Source organism: Myxocyprinus asiaticus, chromosome 40 (assembly GCF_019703515.2).
Source record: "Myxocyprinus asiaticus isolate MX2 ecotype Aquarium Trade chromosome 40, UBuf_Myxa_2, whole genome shotgun sequence".
In the NCBI taxonomy this organism is placed as follows: domain Eukaryota; kingdom Metazoa; phylum Chordata; class Actinopteri; order Cypriniformes; family Catostomidae; genus Myxocyprinus; species Myxocyprinus asiaticus.
Genome location: NC_059383.1, coordinates 14,896,728 through 14,916,779, shown reverse-complemented (window position 1 = coordinate 14,916,779; position 20,052 = coordinate 14,896,728). Strand labels below are relative to the sequence as shown.

The 20,052-nt window shown below is 38.6% G+C and overlaps 1 pseudogene; it reads left to right on the top strand.

Moving 5' to 3' along the window:
* LOC127430518 (HEAT repeat-containing protein 6-like) overlaps positions 1–16,649 on the top strand; it is a 28,276-nt pseudogene extending 11,627 nt beyond the window's left edge.
* Positions 16,650–20,052: the final 3,403 nt, after the last annotated feature.

Genomic DNA, 20,052 nt, shown 5'->3' with positions numbered 1-20,052 from the left:
AATTAGAGGTCAACTTAAAATTGGAGTCAGATTAATATAAAATTGGAGTCAGATAAAATGAATAATGGAATCAAATGTGTGAATTAACAATAATTGCTTTACTTCAGCGCTCAGAAAAGACAGAACAATGCAGAGACCTTCAAGGGCAATTTATTGAAGTTCCACTCTGGAACGGATAGAAAATGATCCCTTTTTACAACAGTATGTTAAACACTTCAAAGATCATAAGCCTACAGTTTAATGTAGGCCGGTTGCCCCATCAAGTGCGGTGACAGAATGTTGACGTAGATTTTATTTTACTGTTATTTTCTAGATGTTATTTTATAATGTATAAATATTAAGAATTGAAAATAAGATGCGTAGTTCCATTTTGTAACTGTTCGTCTTTACCAGTCTTCGTTAAACTTAAAGGGATATTTCTCCCAAAAATGGAAATTTTCTCATCATTTACTCATCCTCATGCCATCCCAGATGTGTATGATTTTCTATCTTCTGCTGACCACAAATGAAGAGTTTTAGAGGAATATCACAGCTCTGTTGGTCCTCACAATGCAAGTGAATGATGACCAGAACTCAGAAGGTCCAAAAAGTACATAAGTCAGCATAAAAGTAATCCATAAGGCTCTAGTAGTTAAATCAATATCTTCAGAAGAGATATGATAGGTGTGGGTGAGAAACAGATCAATATTGAAGTCCTTTTTCTACTATAAATCTCCACCTTTGACCATTCCTGACCAGTAGGTGGCTGAATGTGAACGTGTAGATTTACAGTAAATAAGGACTTAAATATTGATCTTTTCTCACCCACACCTATCATATCCCTTCTAAATATATGTATTTAACCACTGGAGTCTAGGGCTGCAACTAACAATTATTTTGATAATCAATTAATCTAATGATTATTAGAATGATTATTCGGCAGTTTCATATGATCTCATGTTATGTTAAATGAGATCAAACGACTATTTGACAACAAACATTTTTGTTGACAATTTTTTATTGTTGACGTTGTAAAAACCCAAATCATGGCTACAAAACACACCTCAAAATTTTTTTATTGGACCAGGATACCAACAATACCTCAGAAAATAGATGTGCTCTTGTGCCGAGTAATGATGACTGGCCAAAATTCATCATCATTGAAGCTGCTGCTCCAGATTCTCCAATCATCAAGCTTTCCCCTTTCGCTATACAAAAAGGTATTGCAGGAATAGCGGGAACAGTAAAGGAAGTGAAAAAACTACGATCTGGACAGATTCTTGTGGAATGCAGTAAAAAGGCCAATGCTGAAAATCTACTACATGCCAGCATGTTAGCTGGAGTTCAAATAAAGACATCTCCTCATCCAACTTTGAACTATAGTAAAGGAGTAATCCGAAATAGAGAGTTGGATGATGTGGATGAAGAAGAAATAATGCATGAGCTCAAGACCGAAGGAGTAATAAACATCAAAAGAATAATAATCAAGAGAGAAGAGCGAACGATTAAAACTACTATGTACATCCTCACCTTTAATAAACCGCTAATCCCAGATAGACTTCGAATTGGATACTTAAGTGTTCCAGTGGTCTTATTTGTACCCAACCCTCTGCTGTGTTTCAGCTGTCAAAAGTACAGCCATGGATCTAATGGCTGCAACAAACATACCTGTTGTAACTGTGGGGAGGTAGGCCACGACAAAGGGAGCTGTGAAAAACCATCAAAATGTTGTAATTGCTCAGGTGCCCATTCAGCTGCATCAAAACAGTGTCCCATGTGGATCAAAGAAAAGGAAATACAGAAGATCAGGTGTACTAAGAGAATCAATTACCTCGAAGCAAAGAAAATGGTGGATGTCGTCCCTGTTTTTACGCTGAATAAAACCTTTGCCTCTGTTACAAAAAAAGCTGTGAGAACAATAGACTGCCAGACAGATATCACCTGGATGCATAAAGACAAACCCCAAACCATTAACCATAGTAATATTCCCCCAAAGATGAAGAACACTGGAACCCAGAGTGAAACTCTTCTAAATGACATTCACTCCAGTCAGAGCTCAATAACAGGAAACCAAAAGGCAAATAAAAACAATGGTAAGGCAAGTTCTTCACAATCAAATGTATCCCAAGATGAAGCCTCAAAGACAAAACAAACAAAAGATGTGGAAATGTGGAAACAGAATGAATACCATAGTAGAAGTCCATCCCCTAAAGGCAGAACCAAGAAAACTGTCCCTATTCTCCCTAATAGGTAATGGAAAATTATATCATCCAATGGAACTGTTGTGGTATCAGGGCAAATTTTATGGAGCTACAGCATCTAACTGCAATTATTAACCCTCTAGCCATATGTCTTCAAGAAACACAATTACCACCAGACGGTACTCTCTCTTTTAAAAATGTTACAAGTTTTAACACTTCAGGTCCCAGTGACAAGCGGGCTTAAGGTGGTACAACTATTTTAATAAGAAAAGATGTGATCCATAGTCATATAAATATTAATAGCAACCTACAGGCATCAGCAGTATACCTGACTTTGCAGAAAACCATAACAGTCATCTCTATCTACATTCCTTCAAATTTTAACTTGACACACATGAACCTAGATCACCTTATCACTCAGCTCCCATCTCCTTTTATTCTCATTTCTATGACTTTTAATAGTCATAACACTTTGTGAGGCAGTAATCATTGTAACACAAAAGGAAAGAAAATTGAAGATTTATAGATAACCACACCTTATGTCTTTTAAATAATGGATTGAATACCTATTTACATCCAGGACATGGAACGTACTTTGCAATAGACCTATCAATTTGTCAGCCTGAATTATTTTTAGACCTATCATGGAAAGTTTGTCATGACCTCTGTGGAAGTGACCATTTCCCAATCATTGTAACCATCAAAGGCAGAGAGGAAGAAACAAATGTACAAAGATGGCAAATTAAAAAAGCTAATTGGTATCTATTTCTAACCCTCTGTCATGAGAAACTGATACGGTTTCCAGAAGACAGCCCAGATGCTATGCAGAATTTCACTGAAACGCTCGTTTCTAATTCAGCTAATGATACAGTCCCGAGAACATCTTTAAATATAAAACATAGATAACTTCCATGGTTTTATGATACATGTAAGGAAGCTATAAAAGAGAGGAAAAAAACTGAAAGACTGTTCTTCAGACATCCATCAACTGAAAATCTTAACAAACTCAAGAGGAGTAGAGCACGAATTATAAATGGAGTAAAAAGGAAAGCTGGAGAAGATTCATTTCCAGCATGACAACAAGTACTCCATCATACAAAATATAGAACCTGATATGGAAAATGAAGGGAAAAAACAACGGTCCTCAAATACAACACATCAAACAGCATGGCACACTCTTGACTTCAAAACAAGAAATTGCAAACATTCTAGCAAAAACTTTTGAAAACAATGAATCTATTGAGAACTGCATTCCTGCTTTTCGAACTTTTCTTGCTCAACAAGAAAAAGAAAAGATTAACTTCGGCTCCAGTAACACATAGCCATACAACCAAACTTTTTCTATGGAAGAACTACAGCGAGCCATTAAAACAATTCCACGATACAGCTGTTGGACCGGATAAAATCCACTATCAATTTTTAAAGAATCTACCCAACCTTTCCCTGAAAATGCTCCTTAGGATTTTTAACTCCATCTGGATAACGGGAAAAATCCCATCTGACTGGCATGAAGCAGAAATAATACCTATTCCAAGCCAGGAAAAGACCATAATGACCCCATAAACTACCACCCTATAGCTTTAACCAGTTGTTTATGCAAAACAATGGAGAGGATGGTCAGTGATTGCCTGGTCTGGATACTGGAATCTAAACACCACATAAGTAAAATGTCCTATACCTTCCACAGATCTGAAACCAACTCTGAATGTATATATCAAAAACAAATGGCAGTCAGAGTGGGATCAATGTTTAGACAACAAATTACGGGAAATAAATCTTGTTGTTGGAACAAGATATGTGTTCCCTTTTAATAATCGCTGGGATCAAGTCATTTATACACGATGCCGGATAGGACATACAAGACTCACACACCAATTTTTACTATCAGGAGAAAATTTACCAAAGTGCTCATCTTGTCAGAAACCACTATCCATTAAGCATATTTTACTGGACTGTCATACCTCTACACATCTGAGGAACCTGTATTATTCAGTTGATACTTTTGAAAAGGTTTTTAATCAAGTGAATCCAAATTTAGTTAAGGTTTTTAGGAAAAATGAAACTTAAATAAGGTGTTTAACTTTATTTTTAAATAACTAAACCTGGCTCCCGCCATGAATATAGCCATAGAAGCTGGCATGGCGTAAAAAATGAAAGAAACAAACAAATTGTTGACGCTGTCGATAACGTCGATTAATCGTTTCGGCTCTACTGGAGTCATATGGATTACTTTTATGTTGCCTTTATGTGCTTTTTGGACCTTCAAAGTTCTGGCCACCATTCACTTGCATTGTGAGGACCAACAGAGCCAAGATATTCTTCTAAAAATCTTCATTTTTGTTCTGCAGAAAAAAGGTTGCCATACACATCTGGGATGGCATGTAGGTGAGTAAATGATGAGAGAATTTTCATTAATGGGAGAACTATCCCTTTAACTGAGCAAGCAAATGTGCATGCATCTGCGTCAGTTTCACCATTCAACTAGACTCGTCAACGATCACACCATCCAAGATAGCCAGAAATCTTTGGGTTGTGTTTGACGATCAGTTAAACTTCACGGAGCACATTGCAAGGACTGCCAGATTGTGCAGATTTGCTCTGTACAACATCAGGAAAATCAGGCCCTTCCTTTCTGAGCATGCCACACAACTCCTCGTCCAGGCACGTGTGCTGTCCAGGCTGGACTATTGCAATGGTCTTCTTGCAGGCTTTCCTGCATGTACAGTCAAACCTCTGAAATTGATCCAGAATGCAGCAGCGCAATTGGTCTTCAACTAGCCCAAAAGAGCGCATGTCATGCCTCTCTTCATCAAACTGCACTGGTTGCCAATGGTTGCTCATGTTAAGTTCAAGGCATTGATGCTTGCTTACAGAACAACCACCGGCTCTGCACCCCCCATCTACACTCACTACTTCAGGTCTACTTGCCCTCCAGAAGTTTGCGTTCTTTGGGTGAACGGCACCTTGTAGTGCCATTTCAAAGAAGCAAAAAATCACTGTCCACGACTTTTACTTCAACTGTTCCATGCTGGTGGAATGACCTGCCAAACTCCACCCGAGCAGCTGGTTCTCTAACATCCTTCAAAAATCATCTAATGACAAAGCTCTTCCGTGAGCACTTGACCCAGTCCCTTTAGTACGGTATCTTCTTATTAACTCATCGTCCTTGCTAGGGGTACTTCTCTAAACAATTTTGAAACTTGTGTTACTAATGCCTCCCTTGGATGATTTGATTCTGTTGCTCTCCTCATTTATACGTCGCTTTGGATAAAAGCGTCTGCTAAATGAATAAATGTATATGTAAACCGATCGCAACTGCGAAAGGGAGCACTGTCATTTTGATTAAACTGTGCAGTTTGATAAAAAAAAATTTGGAAATGAAATTTAGGTTTAAAAATAACAGTAATTGAAATCCTACATATAATGTAAGAAATAATATTTTAGAAGATCATTGACTGTACAAAGTCCATTATATTTATAGAATAAAAACAAAATTCTACCTGTTACCAGTTAACTCTTAGATAGTGGTTTTGTTTTTATTTATTTTTTATTTACAATTTAGTTTAAATTGTCCAGCTGCTTCCAAACTGAGCATAAACAGGTTTTTTTTTCTTTTTTTTTTGAAAAACCACATGCAATTTATATTGTAACATTTATATTTCAAACTTTTTTGTACACAATTTATAGCATACATTGTAATGCATACAAATGATGTATAGCATCATTTATGTTATTTAATAAATACATTTTGATAAAATACAGTTTTTTTTTTTTTTTAAAGCAAATGAATCGATTATCAAAATAATCATTAGTTGCAGGCAGCCCTTTATCATTCTATCAAAATTACCACTCTCAATAAGTCGCTCTGAAGATTCATGTTCATGACCTCTTTTGCCCAGCCACAACTGATTCCAGTCACTTTGATGCCCAGGCTTGCTTGGTTTGTGTGATATCATTTCAATTTCAGGTGTAAATGTGAAATGTCAAAACTGGGACAGACTAAGAACTTAAAGTGGCCAGTCAGTGCTGTCAATCGTGAACAAAGCCTTTGCTAAAATGTGTATTGCAGTCTGTCATGTAAGTCTTGGCTCTTTGTCTGCCTTAGCTTTTACCCAAAGATCTCTCTGGGGTCTTATCATATAATCTGACAAGCAACAATCACCAAGGATGGAAACAAATCACAGTGTGCACCAGGCTTAGAGAGGCGAGAGGGAAGGTGTTTGTTCCTAACTGGTTGTGTGTGGGTTTATTTCAGGTGCTGGCTCATCTGGTGAGGGGTTACGTCTCACTGGCTCAGACGTATCTGTTGGAGTTGGGTCAGCTCAGCACTCATTGTCTCACAGAGCAGGACCCTTCTGTGCAACTTCACAGCACTAAAGTAAACAATTTTTATGTCTTTGTCCCTCCCTAGCCCATTGCTCTTACTTAGGGTTTGGGATTATTTTATTTTTTTTCCAATTTGGAATGCCCAATTCCCAATGCGCTCTAAGTCCTTGTGGTGGCGTAGTGACTCGCCTCAATCTGGGTGGTGGAGGACGAATCTCAGTTACCTCCGCGTCTGAGACCGTCAACCCACGCATCTTATCACGTGGTTTGTTGAGCGCGTTACCGCGGAGACATAGCGCGTGTGGAGGCTTCATGCTATTCTCTGCGGCATCCCCGCACAACTCACCACATGCCCCACCAAGAGCGAACCACATTATAGCGACCATGAGGAGGTTACCCCATGTGACTCTACCCTCCCTAGCAACCAGGCCAATTTGGTTGCTTAGGAGACCTTGCTGGAGTCACTTGGCACGCCCTGGGATTGGAACTCATGAACTCCAGGGGTGGTAGTCAGCGTCTTTACTTGCTGAGCTACCCAGGCCCCCCAGGTAGTTTGGGATTTTGAACAAACAGAGCATCATAGAGACTCGAATGGGATCTTTTGACTTGACCTTTAAGCAACCACCAGGTTTTTCTAGAAAAAAAAAGAAAAATTCTCTCTCTTGGTCTATTTTAAAATTTCTGTGTCTTTCTCCCAAGCTTCTGGAAGAACTGGGAACAGGAATTATCCAGCAATACCGAGCTGATGGCAGCACTCCACAAAGTGCCAAACGTGTGTCAGTGTCCCAGGCAGAGGTGGGTAGTAACGTGCTACATTTACTGCGTTACATTTACTTGAGTAACTTTTTGGAAAAAAAGTACTTTTATGAGTATGTTTTATGGTGTGTACTTTTACTTTGTTACAATGGGTAGCATTCCTGTTGTTACATTACTGGTTTTAATTTAATAAGTGTTAATACATGTGTAATTTATTGAGATTTTTGAATGGGACTCTTACGACAGCGGAACTTCATGGCTGCACGCTGTCACTCGAGTCACGTTCAACACTACAGCAGCAAGCGCGCAAAACAAACATTTCTTCACTCCACACAATGCCTTCATTTTACACTAAGACAAGAATATATTTCAAGATTAAAATTGCAGCTCCAACTAAAGAAAACATGGTGAGGTAAGTTTTAGAGACTGTGACAATGTGGGCTTGTCTGTGTCATGGTGATACTCATTCATTTTCAGCGTGAATCTGTAACTATGGGCTCTTATGACCTCAGTTTCTAAGTTTACATTTTTATATCAGCGCTGCAACATATCAGTGCCTGCTATATAAATCCTTGTAAACATCCGCATTAAGTGCAAATGTTTTGCCCTGCCTATCGCGATTGTGAGCATTTCTGCACGTGCAAGGTTGGCACGACGCGCAGTGAGAGCGTGAGGCGATCGACTGTGTTCCTCAACTGCTACGGGTCCTTGAATAACTGCTGAGAGGATTATTGGTGGCCCCCTGCCCACCCTCCAAGACCTGTACGTCTCCAGATTGAGGAAATGTGCAGGTAGAATCACTCTGAACCCCACACACCCTGCCCACTCCTTCTTTGAACTGTGCCAGGACAACCAGGCACAAGAACAGTTTTTACCCTCAGGCCATTTACCTCATGAACAATTAAACTGCCTCAGGACTCCCCCATAATGCAATAATGTAAATACATATCTCATGTACAAATGTAAATTCACATATTTAATTCAATAACTGTACATACCCCTACCATGCACATACATTACCACTTGCACATGTACATATGCCATTCTGCTATATGTCCTATTATTTGTACATCTATTTATATTCTTACCTTGTTTTATATTCTGTGTCTCACTGTAATGTTCTGTGTGCACTTATTTCTCCTATCACCAAAAATAAATTCCTTGTGTACGTGAGAAAAAGCTTATTCTGATTCTTGATTCTGATTTAACTTACTGAAAAAACTGCAATGATCCTTCAGATCGGTTAGTACAGTTTACTGCAGAACAACTCATTTTGTCGGTTTGAAACAGACAATCACAGTCAAGGGTGTAGAATTGGCTTGAACTTTGAGGAGTTGCAAGCATTTACATGTTTCCATTGATCATGGTATAAATACTGGGGGGGTTGTACTTGCTTGTACTTGCATCCCCCTGGAATCTACGCCCCTGATCACAGTTATGGAAAGTTAAAAGTTAAAATTAACGCTTCATCTTCTCCCGATGTTCCCAAAAAGAAGTCTGCATGTTCCTCCGCGACTACTTCACTGAGAGAAGCTGTCAATCACAGCTGTCAATCATGATGTCACACCCCCTTTATATAGCATCAAATAACTAATTAAAACCAAACTTATAAGAAAATTGAACACTTGAACATACATCAACGTGATAAGAACTACCTAAAATGACAGAAACCATCGTTGGGAAAAATGTTTTTGAGGTGCAATTTGATTTATTAGTCTGGCTCATGTACCATCCGCTAACATGGAGGGGGCGGGGTTTATGACCTATACTGCAGCCAGCCACCAGGGGGCGATCGTGATGTTTTGGCTTCACTTTTGGGGAGCTGTCATGTCGTCCATCTTTATATACAGTCTTATGTTCCAACCCCGTAACACTTTCTGTATTCTGTGGAATCCAAAAGATGTTATACAGAATGTTAGAAACTGACAGTCTCTGCCACTATTTCTTTTCAAAATATGGAGGGGAAAAAAAACATGCAGTGAAAGTAAATGATGATTAAGGCTAGCATTCCTTCTAACATCTCCTTATAGGAATAATTTCCCCAAAATTTAAAATTCTCACATCATTTAGTCAAGCTTAGAAAGCACATAAAGGCAGCATTAAAGGAATTCAAATGACACTGGTTCAATCTATGTCTTCAGAAGAGGTATAAGTATGGGTGAGAAACAGATCAATTTTTAAATCCTTTTTTACTAATAAATCTCCACTTTTACATTCTTGTGTTTTTGGCGATTCAGTTCTTTGTGCATATTGCCACCTACTGGGCAGGGAGGAGAATTAATGGTTTTATACATTCTGAAGTTATAGATATTTTTGTTTCTCACACACGCCCACATCATATTGCTTCTGAAAGTCGTATGAATTACTTTTATGCTGCCTCTATGTGGTTTTGGAACTTCAAAGTTCTGGTCACCATTCACTTGCATTATATGGACCAACAGAGCTGAGATATTCTTCTAAAAATCTTAATTTGTGTTCTGCAGAAGAAAGAAAGTCATACACATCTGCTATGGCATGAGGGTGAGAAAATGAGAGCATTTTTATTTTTTTTGGTGAACTTTCCCTTTAATTTGATGCATTGAAGAAATAAGTCATATGGGTTTGGAACAACATGGTGGTGAATGATGACAATTTCTATTATTAACATTATTATTATTATTATTATTATTATTATTATTATTATTATTAGTCATTCTGTAATGCATGTTAAATGTGTATCATGTTCTGGAATATAGGAGAGTAAACATCCATTACATTATATGTTAAAGTAACTAGTTACTACTTGAGTATTCTTTTTATTAGATACTTACTCTTACTCGTAATTTTTAACATTATTACTTTTACTTCTACTTGTAATTTATTTTTATTTTGAAGTAAATTGTACTTTTACTTGAGTAAAGTTTTTGGCTACTCTACCCACCTCTGGTCCCAGGTAAATAAAGGTTGTATAGGTGCAACACGATACTTCTAAAAATAGAGGGGGAGTTCACTAAGAATGAATTGCACCCACTGAAAGCGCTGTTCATTTGCACACAGTTGCTGCATCCGAAACCGTGTATTGTCACAGTATGTACTGTATTTGATGAAGGACGCACTTATCTTCCGGCAAAACAGTACGTTCTTTTAGGTATGCATGCGAGTAGTATGAATAGATTTCGGACATACTTCATCCAGGGACGTGGGCATTGACCCGTGACCCGCATACAGGTATATAGTAACAACTGCGAAAATGATCTGCTCTGGTTTTGTTAAACAAGCTCAATTTCAGCACAAGGAACAATTATCTTGGTATTTGTAGCACTTAAAGTTGATAAGAGCCATCTGACTTGCGGTTCACCGACGTTCTTTTAAATCCAACGTTTTGAACGTGACATTGCCTCAGCTCCCGGGGGATTATGGGATCGTTAAGCCGAACTGCACTTCAGAATCTCGCTGGAAATAGCAGGTCATCCGGGTGTTCCTCGCTTACTGCTTCATGAATACTGTGGATTCAGACATACTCCATTGGTATACTGTTTTTGGCATATGATATAGTAGAGAAGTATGGATATTCAGACACAGCGAATATCCATATTATCCATAGCAAATTAAGCTTTTTGTAGCCTATATATTCACTTCATTAGATGCAAGGTTTCAGCAACAGAGAATCATGGAGGGAAAAAAAATAACCTATAGTTCCAAAAAGCAACTATCAGCACAGATTAATCGGTCGACTACTAATCCAGACACCTGAATCATCTCTTTAACATGCCAAAAGTGTGTTTGACTGTACTCTGCTTCTGGATATATGCCAGGTAATAACATTCCTCTCCATTATTTGATGAGTTACCACTGCCGTGATCAATAGAAAATGTGTACAAACAAATCTTTTAAATGAATTTCAGTTTACCGGCTGCTTTCCTTGGGCGGTAACAGCGCAGTGATAATTGTGCTGAGCAAAAGAGTTCTGTGAATGAAGTGCAATCTATAATGAGCCTAATTTACATAGAAACGAGGCGTGTATGCCTTGATTTAAAAATCAAGTCAAAAAGTCAAGACACCGCTCTATTTCAGCGTTGAATGCACCTGCTTGAACTAGATTGCGGGTGGTTATTTAATAAAAAGTGAAATGCAGCATGCAAAACTTTCACAGCTGCTTAGTGAATTTGCCTCTCAATTTACTGAAGGTGTAATGTTGGTCTGTTTCCCTGACAGGTGGTTCAGTTCTGGTCGGAGGTCTTGGCTGGTCCGCTGATTGGAGCTTTACAAAATGAGAAACATCCCACTCTTCAGACCAGTGCATGTGACACCCTCTCACCTGTTTTACCACAGGCTTTCAGCCAGCTGCCCGTGAGTGTTTGCTCTGTTTTTGAGTGTCAGTTTGTCTGTTCCGAAAGTCATTTGATAATTTGTGGCATTTATTTGAAAGTTTTAACTCATTTATGATTTCTGTGTATTTATGTGTGTATTAATATCTGCAGGACAAGACACAGGTTCTGTGTATCACAATACTGCTGGGATTGACATACAGTGAAAACTCTTTTGTGAAAGCACCAGTAGTTAGAGCGCTGGGTGTTTATATCCTCTTTCCCTGTCTCAGAGAGGTACAGTGTCAATGTTTTCACACACTCAAAGGGATTTGACTCTTATTTTAATTTGTAGGATTATTCTTATAGGGGCCATATCATACAACTATTTTATCAGCTAATTTTTTCCTTAGTCTTAAAGGAATATTCTCAATTGACAGCATTTGTGGCATAATGTTGATTAACACCAAAAATTATTTTGACTTGTCCCTCCTTTAAAAAAGCAAAATTGAGGTTACAATCAGGCACAGGTACAATGGAAGTGAATGTGGCCAATTTTTGGTGGGTTTAAAGGCAAAAATGTGAAGCTAATGATTTAACGAACCACTAACATACATTTTTCTGCTGAAACTTCTGTATTATTTGAGCTGTAAAGTTGTATAAATCGTTGTTTACTGGGATTACAGGGTTACAGCATTACGTCATCATGGTAACGGAGTTGTAAAATTGGCTATAACTTTACACAGAAATGGTTGCTAAGCAATTTTATCACACTAAAATCATGTCAACACATATTGTTTACATCTTGTGGTGCAAATTTTGAAACAGTGAGTATTTGGCCCCATTAATTTCTTTTGTATGTGCCTCACTGTAACCCAGATATCAACATTATGCCACAAATGCTGTCAACTGAGCTTAACTTGTATTGAACCCGGAATATTCCTTTTTTAATTTAGTTTTTCATGAACTTTTTTCCGCCCTTTCTCTGACATTTAGAATTATATGGGTTCTTTCTGCTGTTTTTCCTTTAAGACTTCTATGCAAACATCCTTAAATCTGTGCAAAGCCTTTAGACTCTTTAATTTTAAAATATAAATGAAAAATTCTCATGATATCACCTTTAGTTAGCTTTAATTTGCTAAATTTTGTTTTTAAATTGGGGCAGTGGTGTTGGGCCACTGTTGGGCCCTTGAGCAAGGCCCTTGACCCTATCTGCTCCAGGGGTGCCGTATCATGGCTGACCCCAGCTTAGCTGGGATATGCGAGAAAATAAAAGTATTTCACTGTATTTGTGCAAATGTATAATGTGTGACAAAAATAAAGGCTTCTTCTTCTAAATGACAACGTATCACTAGATTGCCTATTGTATAGCCAACATATCTCCCAATTTCACTAAAACACTTCTAAACAGATTTGATCATGAAGAATCGAACTGATAATAGTCATATTTTCCATGCACAGGATGTGATGTTTGTGGCAGACACACCTAATGCCATTCTCACTGCTCTGGATGATCGCTCTCTCAATGTCCGTGCTAAAGCAGCCTGGTCATTCGGCAACCTCACAGACACACTCATTGTCAACATGTGAGTGACAAGCGTTCACAATACTGTAAATGTGTTCAGGAGCTGAGTCTGGCAGAATAATGCTTGTCCTCTCCTCCTCAGGCAGTCAGTGGGGCTGGAGTTTCAGGAGGAGTTCTCTGGTATGCTCCTGCTGAACATGCTCAGATCAGCCACCAAAGCCTCAGGAGATAAAGACAGGGTATGTTGAATTGCTTGTGATGTTGCTCATGTGTAAATGGCTTTGGGTAAAAGTGTATGCTCAATGATGAATGATAAATGGTTAAATACAAGAAAGTTGTGTCCGTGTGTGTGTTCGATTTTATGTCTATTTGCTAGAGTGCTCATTAACATAATCAGAATTCAACAAGCCTCAAACCTTAAGTATTAAACTTCAGGGGGCCTGGGTAGCTCAGTGAGTATTGATGCTGACTACCACCCCTGGAGTCATGAGTTCGAATCCAGGGCATGCTGAGCAACCAAATTGGCTCGGTTGCTTGGGAACAGTTTGAGATACATGGGGTAACCTCCTCATGGTCGCGAATAGTGGTTCTCGCTCTCAATGGGGCGTGTGGTAAGTTGTGTGTGGATCGCGAAGAGTAGCATGAGCCTCCACATACTGTGAGTCTCCGTGGTGTCATGCACAGCGAGCCACGTGATAAGAAGTGTGGATTGACTGTCTCAGAAGTGGAGGCATCTAAGACTTGTCCTCCACCACCCGGATTGAGGTGAGATACCACGCCACCATGAGGACCTAGTAAGTAGCGGGAATTGGGCATTCCAAATTGGGGAGAAAAGGGGATAAAAAAAAGTATTAAACTTCAGTGCGTAACTTGTCCCGCAACATTTGTGCTACAGATATGAATACACAAGAAAATAAACAAAAGACACCTTTTTATAATGTATCATAGACTTATTCTGTGAGTGATGGTTTGTAAACACGGTAAGAGCTTTGTTTGTTTTAGGTAAAGAACAAGGCTGTCCGTGCACTGGGGAATCTGCTTCACTTCCTGCAGCCGGTGCACCTGGGCAAGCCTGTGTTTGAGCAGCCTCTTCAGGAGGCCATGAGTGCTCTAATCAATATGGTCAGAGGGGACGCCACCTTGAAGGTGCGCTGGAATGCCTGCTATGCACTCGGCAACGCCTTCAGAAATCACAACCTGCCTCTGGGTGAGCGCAGATACACAAAAACATCTGTAATTTTTGCATTATGATCAGATGCACGATTTTCACTTGGCATGCAATAAAATGGCTAGGAAAAATCCCATAGACTTTAAATGAAAGACCTGAGTCATATTTAGGAACCAGAATATCATAAAGACTTAAGAGTGGACACTTGTGACTAGGCAAGTAAACAACCACCCAATCACCTAAGCAACTGCATAGCAATGTGCAAATAAACACTCAGAACACCTTAGCAAATGCATAGCAACACCCTGTCAACCACCTAGAACTCCCTAGCAACCACATAGCAACATGCTAAAAACCATTTAGAACACCTTAGCAACTACAATTCACAAAGGCCACATACATATTACATATATCCAAAATACCAAGTTCCCATAGTCATGGCAAACCAGGGAATTTTAATATTGTAATTGCCTGCCCTGGAGAAGTCATGGCAAATTATATAATGACAACACCATTTAAAGGTGCACTGAGTAATTTTTATTAGTGTCATCTTGGACTTACAGTGACACCTGGTGGTGTGGATGCAGCATCATTCCAAATCAGTAGTTTTCAGTTACAGATGCCATTGTAGAAATTCACTATTCACAATCAGCCATGATTCATTTAATCCAAGAGTGAAAGTGTCCAATAACTAAACAGTTACTGAGATTAAGTGAGTAGTATTCAGCTGGTCATGTGATTCTAAAATGGCAGCCCCTATGAGGGCACCCCTGCCCCATGATGAATAAAACAGCTTTTATATGGTTACTGAGATGACTAGAGTCCTCATCTCATGTGAGTGGTCATTATTTTATACATATGTTTCAAAATTGTATTTATTTAGGAGTAAAACTTTTTTTAATAGGGGAAAAATGACTGGGTACACCTTTTAAGGTTCTAAAATCTGCTAGAAGATGCCGAGTGCAATCTCTATAAAATGATTCTTTAAATTCCATATTCAAATTCAGTATTCATTAAATTCAGTTGTCAAAAGGTATGGGAACCCTGAATATGATGTTTTAAAACACTCCATTATCTTCACCTTCAGGTACAGCTGTCTGGTCCAAGGAAGCTTACTCTGTCCTATCCTACGTTGTCACTTCCTGCAAGTATGCATCAAATCTGCAGCTGCGCTTTCCACTCCTGGGACACGGGATTGCTACGGAGACACTCCGCAGTTTGCCGAGGTGTGGCTTGCTCTTGCTCAAGCCATTGAACACAGTGAAGAAACAGAGGACTTTCTTGAATATCTTTATTACGCTGGTTTATGTACTCAACTCTGTCATGCTCTCCTGCACCTGCTGTCGTTATGCCTGCCTGATGACCTTCCAGCCCTGAGGTCATCACTGAGTGACCAGTCCAGACCAGTTCTCAGGGCTTCCTAGTTTTTTACCTTAGCGACAGGGGAGTGGCTTTGGTTGCCAGGGGAGACTGTGTCGCTGGGGAAGAGGTGGGGGATCACACGGTGCCTGAAGATGGGTTGATGATGCTCAGTGAGACATTGACAAGGCTGAAGAGACTGCAAGGACAGCCTGTGTTGGACAGCAGTGAGGATCTGAAGACTGTTGTGGATTTCTTACAGGATGTAGTGAGGGATTTGGAGGTGATGAAAGCATCTGACAGCCAAGATTCATCTTTTACACATGGCAAACCACCACAGAAATCAAAGTGAAATTACAGATACATGCTTAAGCCATATAACAAAAGATTGTTTTACATTAAAAGGGATAGTTCACCCAAAAATAAAGATTCTGTCATCATTTACTCGTCATTTACGTATGACTTACTTTCTTTTGTGGAACACTTAAGAAAAGGTCACCATTCACTTACATTGTAAAAAAAAGAAGCAGTGAAAAAGAATGGTTACTGGCTAACTTTCTGGTCCGCAGTCGAAAGAAAGTCATACAGGTTTGGAACAACATGAGGGTGTGTAAATGACAGACCTCTCAATTTTGGGTGAACTATCCCTTTAAGAACACCTTTTAGATTTAATTTGTGTGTGTGTGCGTGTGTGTGTGTGTGTGTGTGTGTGTGTAAATCACCCAATATTATTGGAAATTATTTCTTTGGACTATACAGAGTATGTAGACTGATATCATCATGATTTAACGAATGAATCGTGACATCATTCCCCTCAGTTTGAGTTGTTTTAAGCAACAATTTTACACAAACTCAAATGAAGTAAGATTATAGGCCTAGTTATCTTACTGAAACTAAAAATACTAAAACACACATTTCCCTGCAAGTGTCAAGGGAATTTAATTGGCCTTGCAGTAAAAATAGTTTTAATTACACTGTAAAAATTGTTTCACTTGAAGGAAAATCTCAGCTTTGACTAAGCTGGGTCCAAAACATCAGGAAATAAAATAAAAAGCTTTACATGCAGCTGACTCTGCTGTTTCTTCAAAATCCTCAGTTAAAATCTGATTTAGAATATTAACTTAAGAGAGCAAATCATTCACACACAAACACACACACGTGCACGCTTAATAATGAGCATGTATGCACAGAATGAGTACAGTTAATGTAAATTAAGATGTATATATACTCACTGACCACTTTATTAGGTACACCTGTACACCTACTTATTCATGTGATTTATCTAGTCAACCAATCGTGTGGCAGCAGTGCAATGCTTAAAATCATGCCGATATGGATCAGGAGCTTCAGTTAATATTCACATCAGCCATCAGAATGGGGAAAAAAATGTGATCTCAGTGAATTTGACCATGGCATGATTGTTGGTGCCAGACGGGCTGGTTTGAGTATTTATGTAACTGCTGATCTCCTGGGATTTTCACACACAACAGTCTCTAGAGTTACTCAGAATGGTGCCAAAAACAAAAACATCCAGTGAGGGGCAGTTCTCTGGACAGAAATGCCTTGTTGATGAGAGAGGTCAACGGAAAATTTGCCAGACTGGTTCGAGCTGACAGAAAGGCTACGGTAACTCAGATAAACCCTCTGTACAATTTTAGTGAGCAGAACAGCATCTCATAATGCATAACATGACGAACCTTGAGGTGGATGGGCTACAACAGCAGAAAACCCCATTGGGTTCCACTTCTGTCAGCCAAGAACAGAAAGCTGAGGCTGCAGTGGGCCTACCAGCTGTGTACCTCAGCAGAAAATGAGATTTATTAGACCAGGCTATGTATTTCCAGTCTTTAACTGTCCAGTTTTGGTGAGCCTGTGCCCACTGCAGCCTCAGCTTTCTGTTCTTAATGGATGTATGGAATATTTTAGACATTGTCTCACCCACTTAAATGTTGCATTTGCTGGTGCTTCTGTTGATTCATGTCAGAATTTAGAATGTGCCATTTAAATTAAGATGAGGCACCTGGGTTCAACTAGGGAGCTCTTGCTCCATCAAAGAGTTATACACTCCAATGTGATTGTACCTCTCCAGTTTTTAAGTCATTCGTTCTTGGGACTGAACCGGTAACTTACAGTATATTAGCAGCCATTAGTTTAATCATTAGATTACTACTACACCTCATTCTTTGTTTTACCTGTTTTTTTCACAGTTGCATCATTAATCAGGTTTGTGATGCTTTGTAATGTGTTGTTTTATAGAATAATATTACAGAAATTTTAATAGTAATTACATTTTTTAAAAAGTAGTTTTGATAATTGTAATAATTTTCTAATAAAGTAAAGTATACTGTATAAATGTCCAGAAAAGTTCAAAGGGATCATGATAAGTCCATAAAGCACTCAAAAAAGTAAACTTTCAGTTTTACTCGATCCTCCCATGTTCACATTACACAAAAAATTAATGTAACCAAGAGAACTTAAATGAGTTGATCCAACTAGTAAAAGTGTCTGTCAATTTTACTAATTTATTGGGCAGAGGATTTCTAGTTCCCAGCATGCTTTACATGGGACTTTACAGGGAGAGTAAATGTTAAAATAACTTGTTTTTTTGGGTCTTTGTGCACGATTAATGTAAAGGGAGAGACTTGTTAGTGTTTAATGTTTTATGTTATGTTATGTTGAGATTTTAAAGAATTTCTGTTTTGTAGTTTGGGGTTATTAGGGTTACCATCATGGTGAAGAGTGGAGCTTGAGCTTAGGTTGAGGACCAATACATTTAAGAAATGTATGTACTGCTTTGTCCATTTAGCAATTTTCTGTGTTAACCATAGCAAAGTGACTTTGTTGCACTCAGTAGTGCTTCCTACCAGCATACTGTATATATAGCGTGCTAACATTTCCTGTCACTAGCTAGCATATCACTAAAAGAGTTTATTTTGGCACGTTACATTTTGTTGGATTTACTTGATTCAGTTAGGTTCCCTCTACTTGAAGTATTTAAATTCAAACTACATGGTAATTTAGTTTAAGAAAACTTATTTCAAATGTGGAACCACTATCCATGATTGAATCAAGTTCAACCAACAAGTTTTTTTTTGTTGTTTTTTTTTTTTTTTGAGGACATCCATATCTCCAAGAAGCCCCATTCTTTGTTAAACTACACTGCCTGGCCAAAAAAGTCGCCGTTTGGATTTAAGGCAGTGTTATTATCTGGGGTTGCTTCAATTGGTCAGGTTTAGGCTCAGCAACATTAGCAACATTTAGCTTTGATTACGGCGCGCATTCGTCATGGCATTGTTTCGACAATCTTATGCAATGTCCACAACATTTATTTCCATCCAGACTTGTATTACGTTTTGGCCTAGGTCTTGTATTGATATCGGGAGAGTCGAACCACTCTGTAAAGTCTTCTCCAGTGGTGGCCAATTCATGTGTGACACGTGTTTTGAACTAGATTGTTATTTCCATAGAGTAATGCCAAAGAGAGTTGCCCATTCCTGATAAGGTCTCTAATTAAATGACAAATCTGTAGATATCCTCTCTCTAAAAATATACTTTTATGTTCATTAAAGAATATTTAATGAAAAAAAATTAAATTATTTATTTACTCACCCTCATGTCGTTCAAAAATTGTTAGCTGTCATCTTTATTTCCACCGAACACACTTTTATCCCTTTTGGAGCTTGACGGACATGGTCACTATGAACTGTCTTTTGTGTTCAGTAATAAGAGTCGATAATGACAGAATTTTTACTTTTGGGTGAACCATTCGTTTAACATTTTCACTTATGTATTTTAAATTTTTATTTTTATTATTAACTATTTTTATTAATTCCATTTAACAAATTAAATAAACATAACAGAAAATGCGGAATCAAATTATATAAAATTCCACAAAACAAACTCCAGCTGCTAGGCGTAACCAACACAAAAAGAAATAAAAATGGTGCCCAGCTTCCTCAGAGAGTCAAGTGTATGTACAGCGAGACAGCCCACTTGGGGGCCATATGAAAATCACCAAATGGTTTACTCACCCCATTGTCTCTTTGAAAGACAATGCTTGCTGTGGGCATGTAAATATTTTACAGCCATCTTATCTATTCTCAGTTTAGCCGGAAACATCAGTGCAAAAGCGATCTTCCCTTGATGTAAGAGTTTCTTGCATTCCTTGAATCGATCACGTTTCTCTCTTGTTGAATTTGCAAAGTCTGGGAACAAGAAAATGCTGTGGTTTTTCTAAGAAAGCTTTCCTTTGCTCCTCGTCTCGTGTAACGAGATTTTTATTGGATGATCTCAGGGATTTGGCCAGAATTGATCGGGGCCTGTCTCCCTTAGCGGATCTCCAAGCCGGGACCCTGTGAGCTCGCTTGATTTCCAGCTTATGGCCTGTTATGTTGAGCAGACTCGGGAAGAGCCACATTCCAACAATTTGGACGTTGTTTCACTGGCTATGAT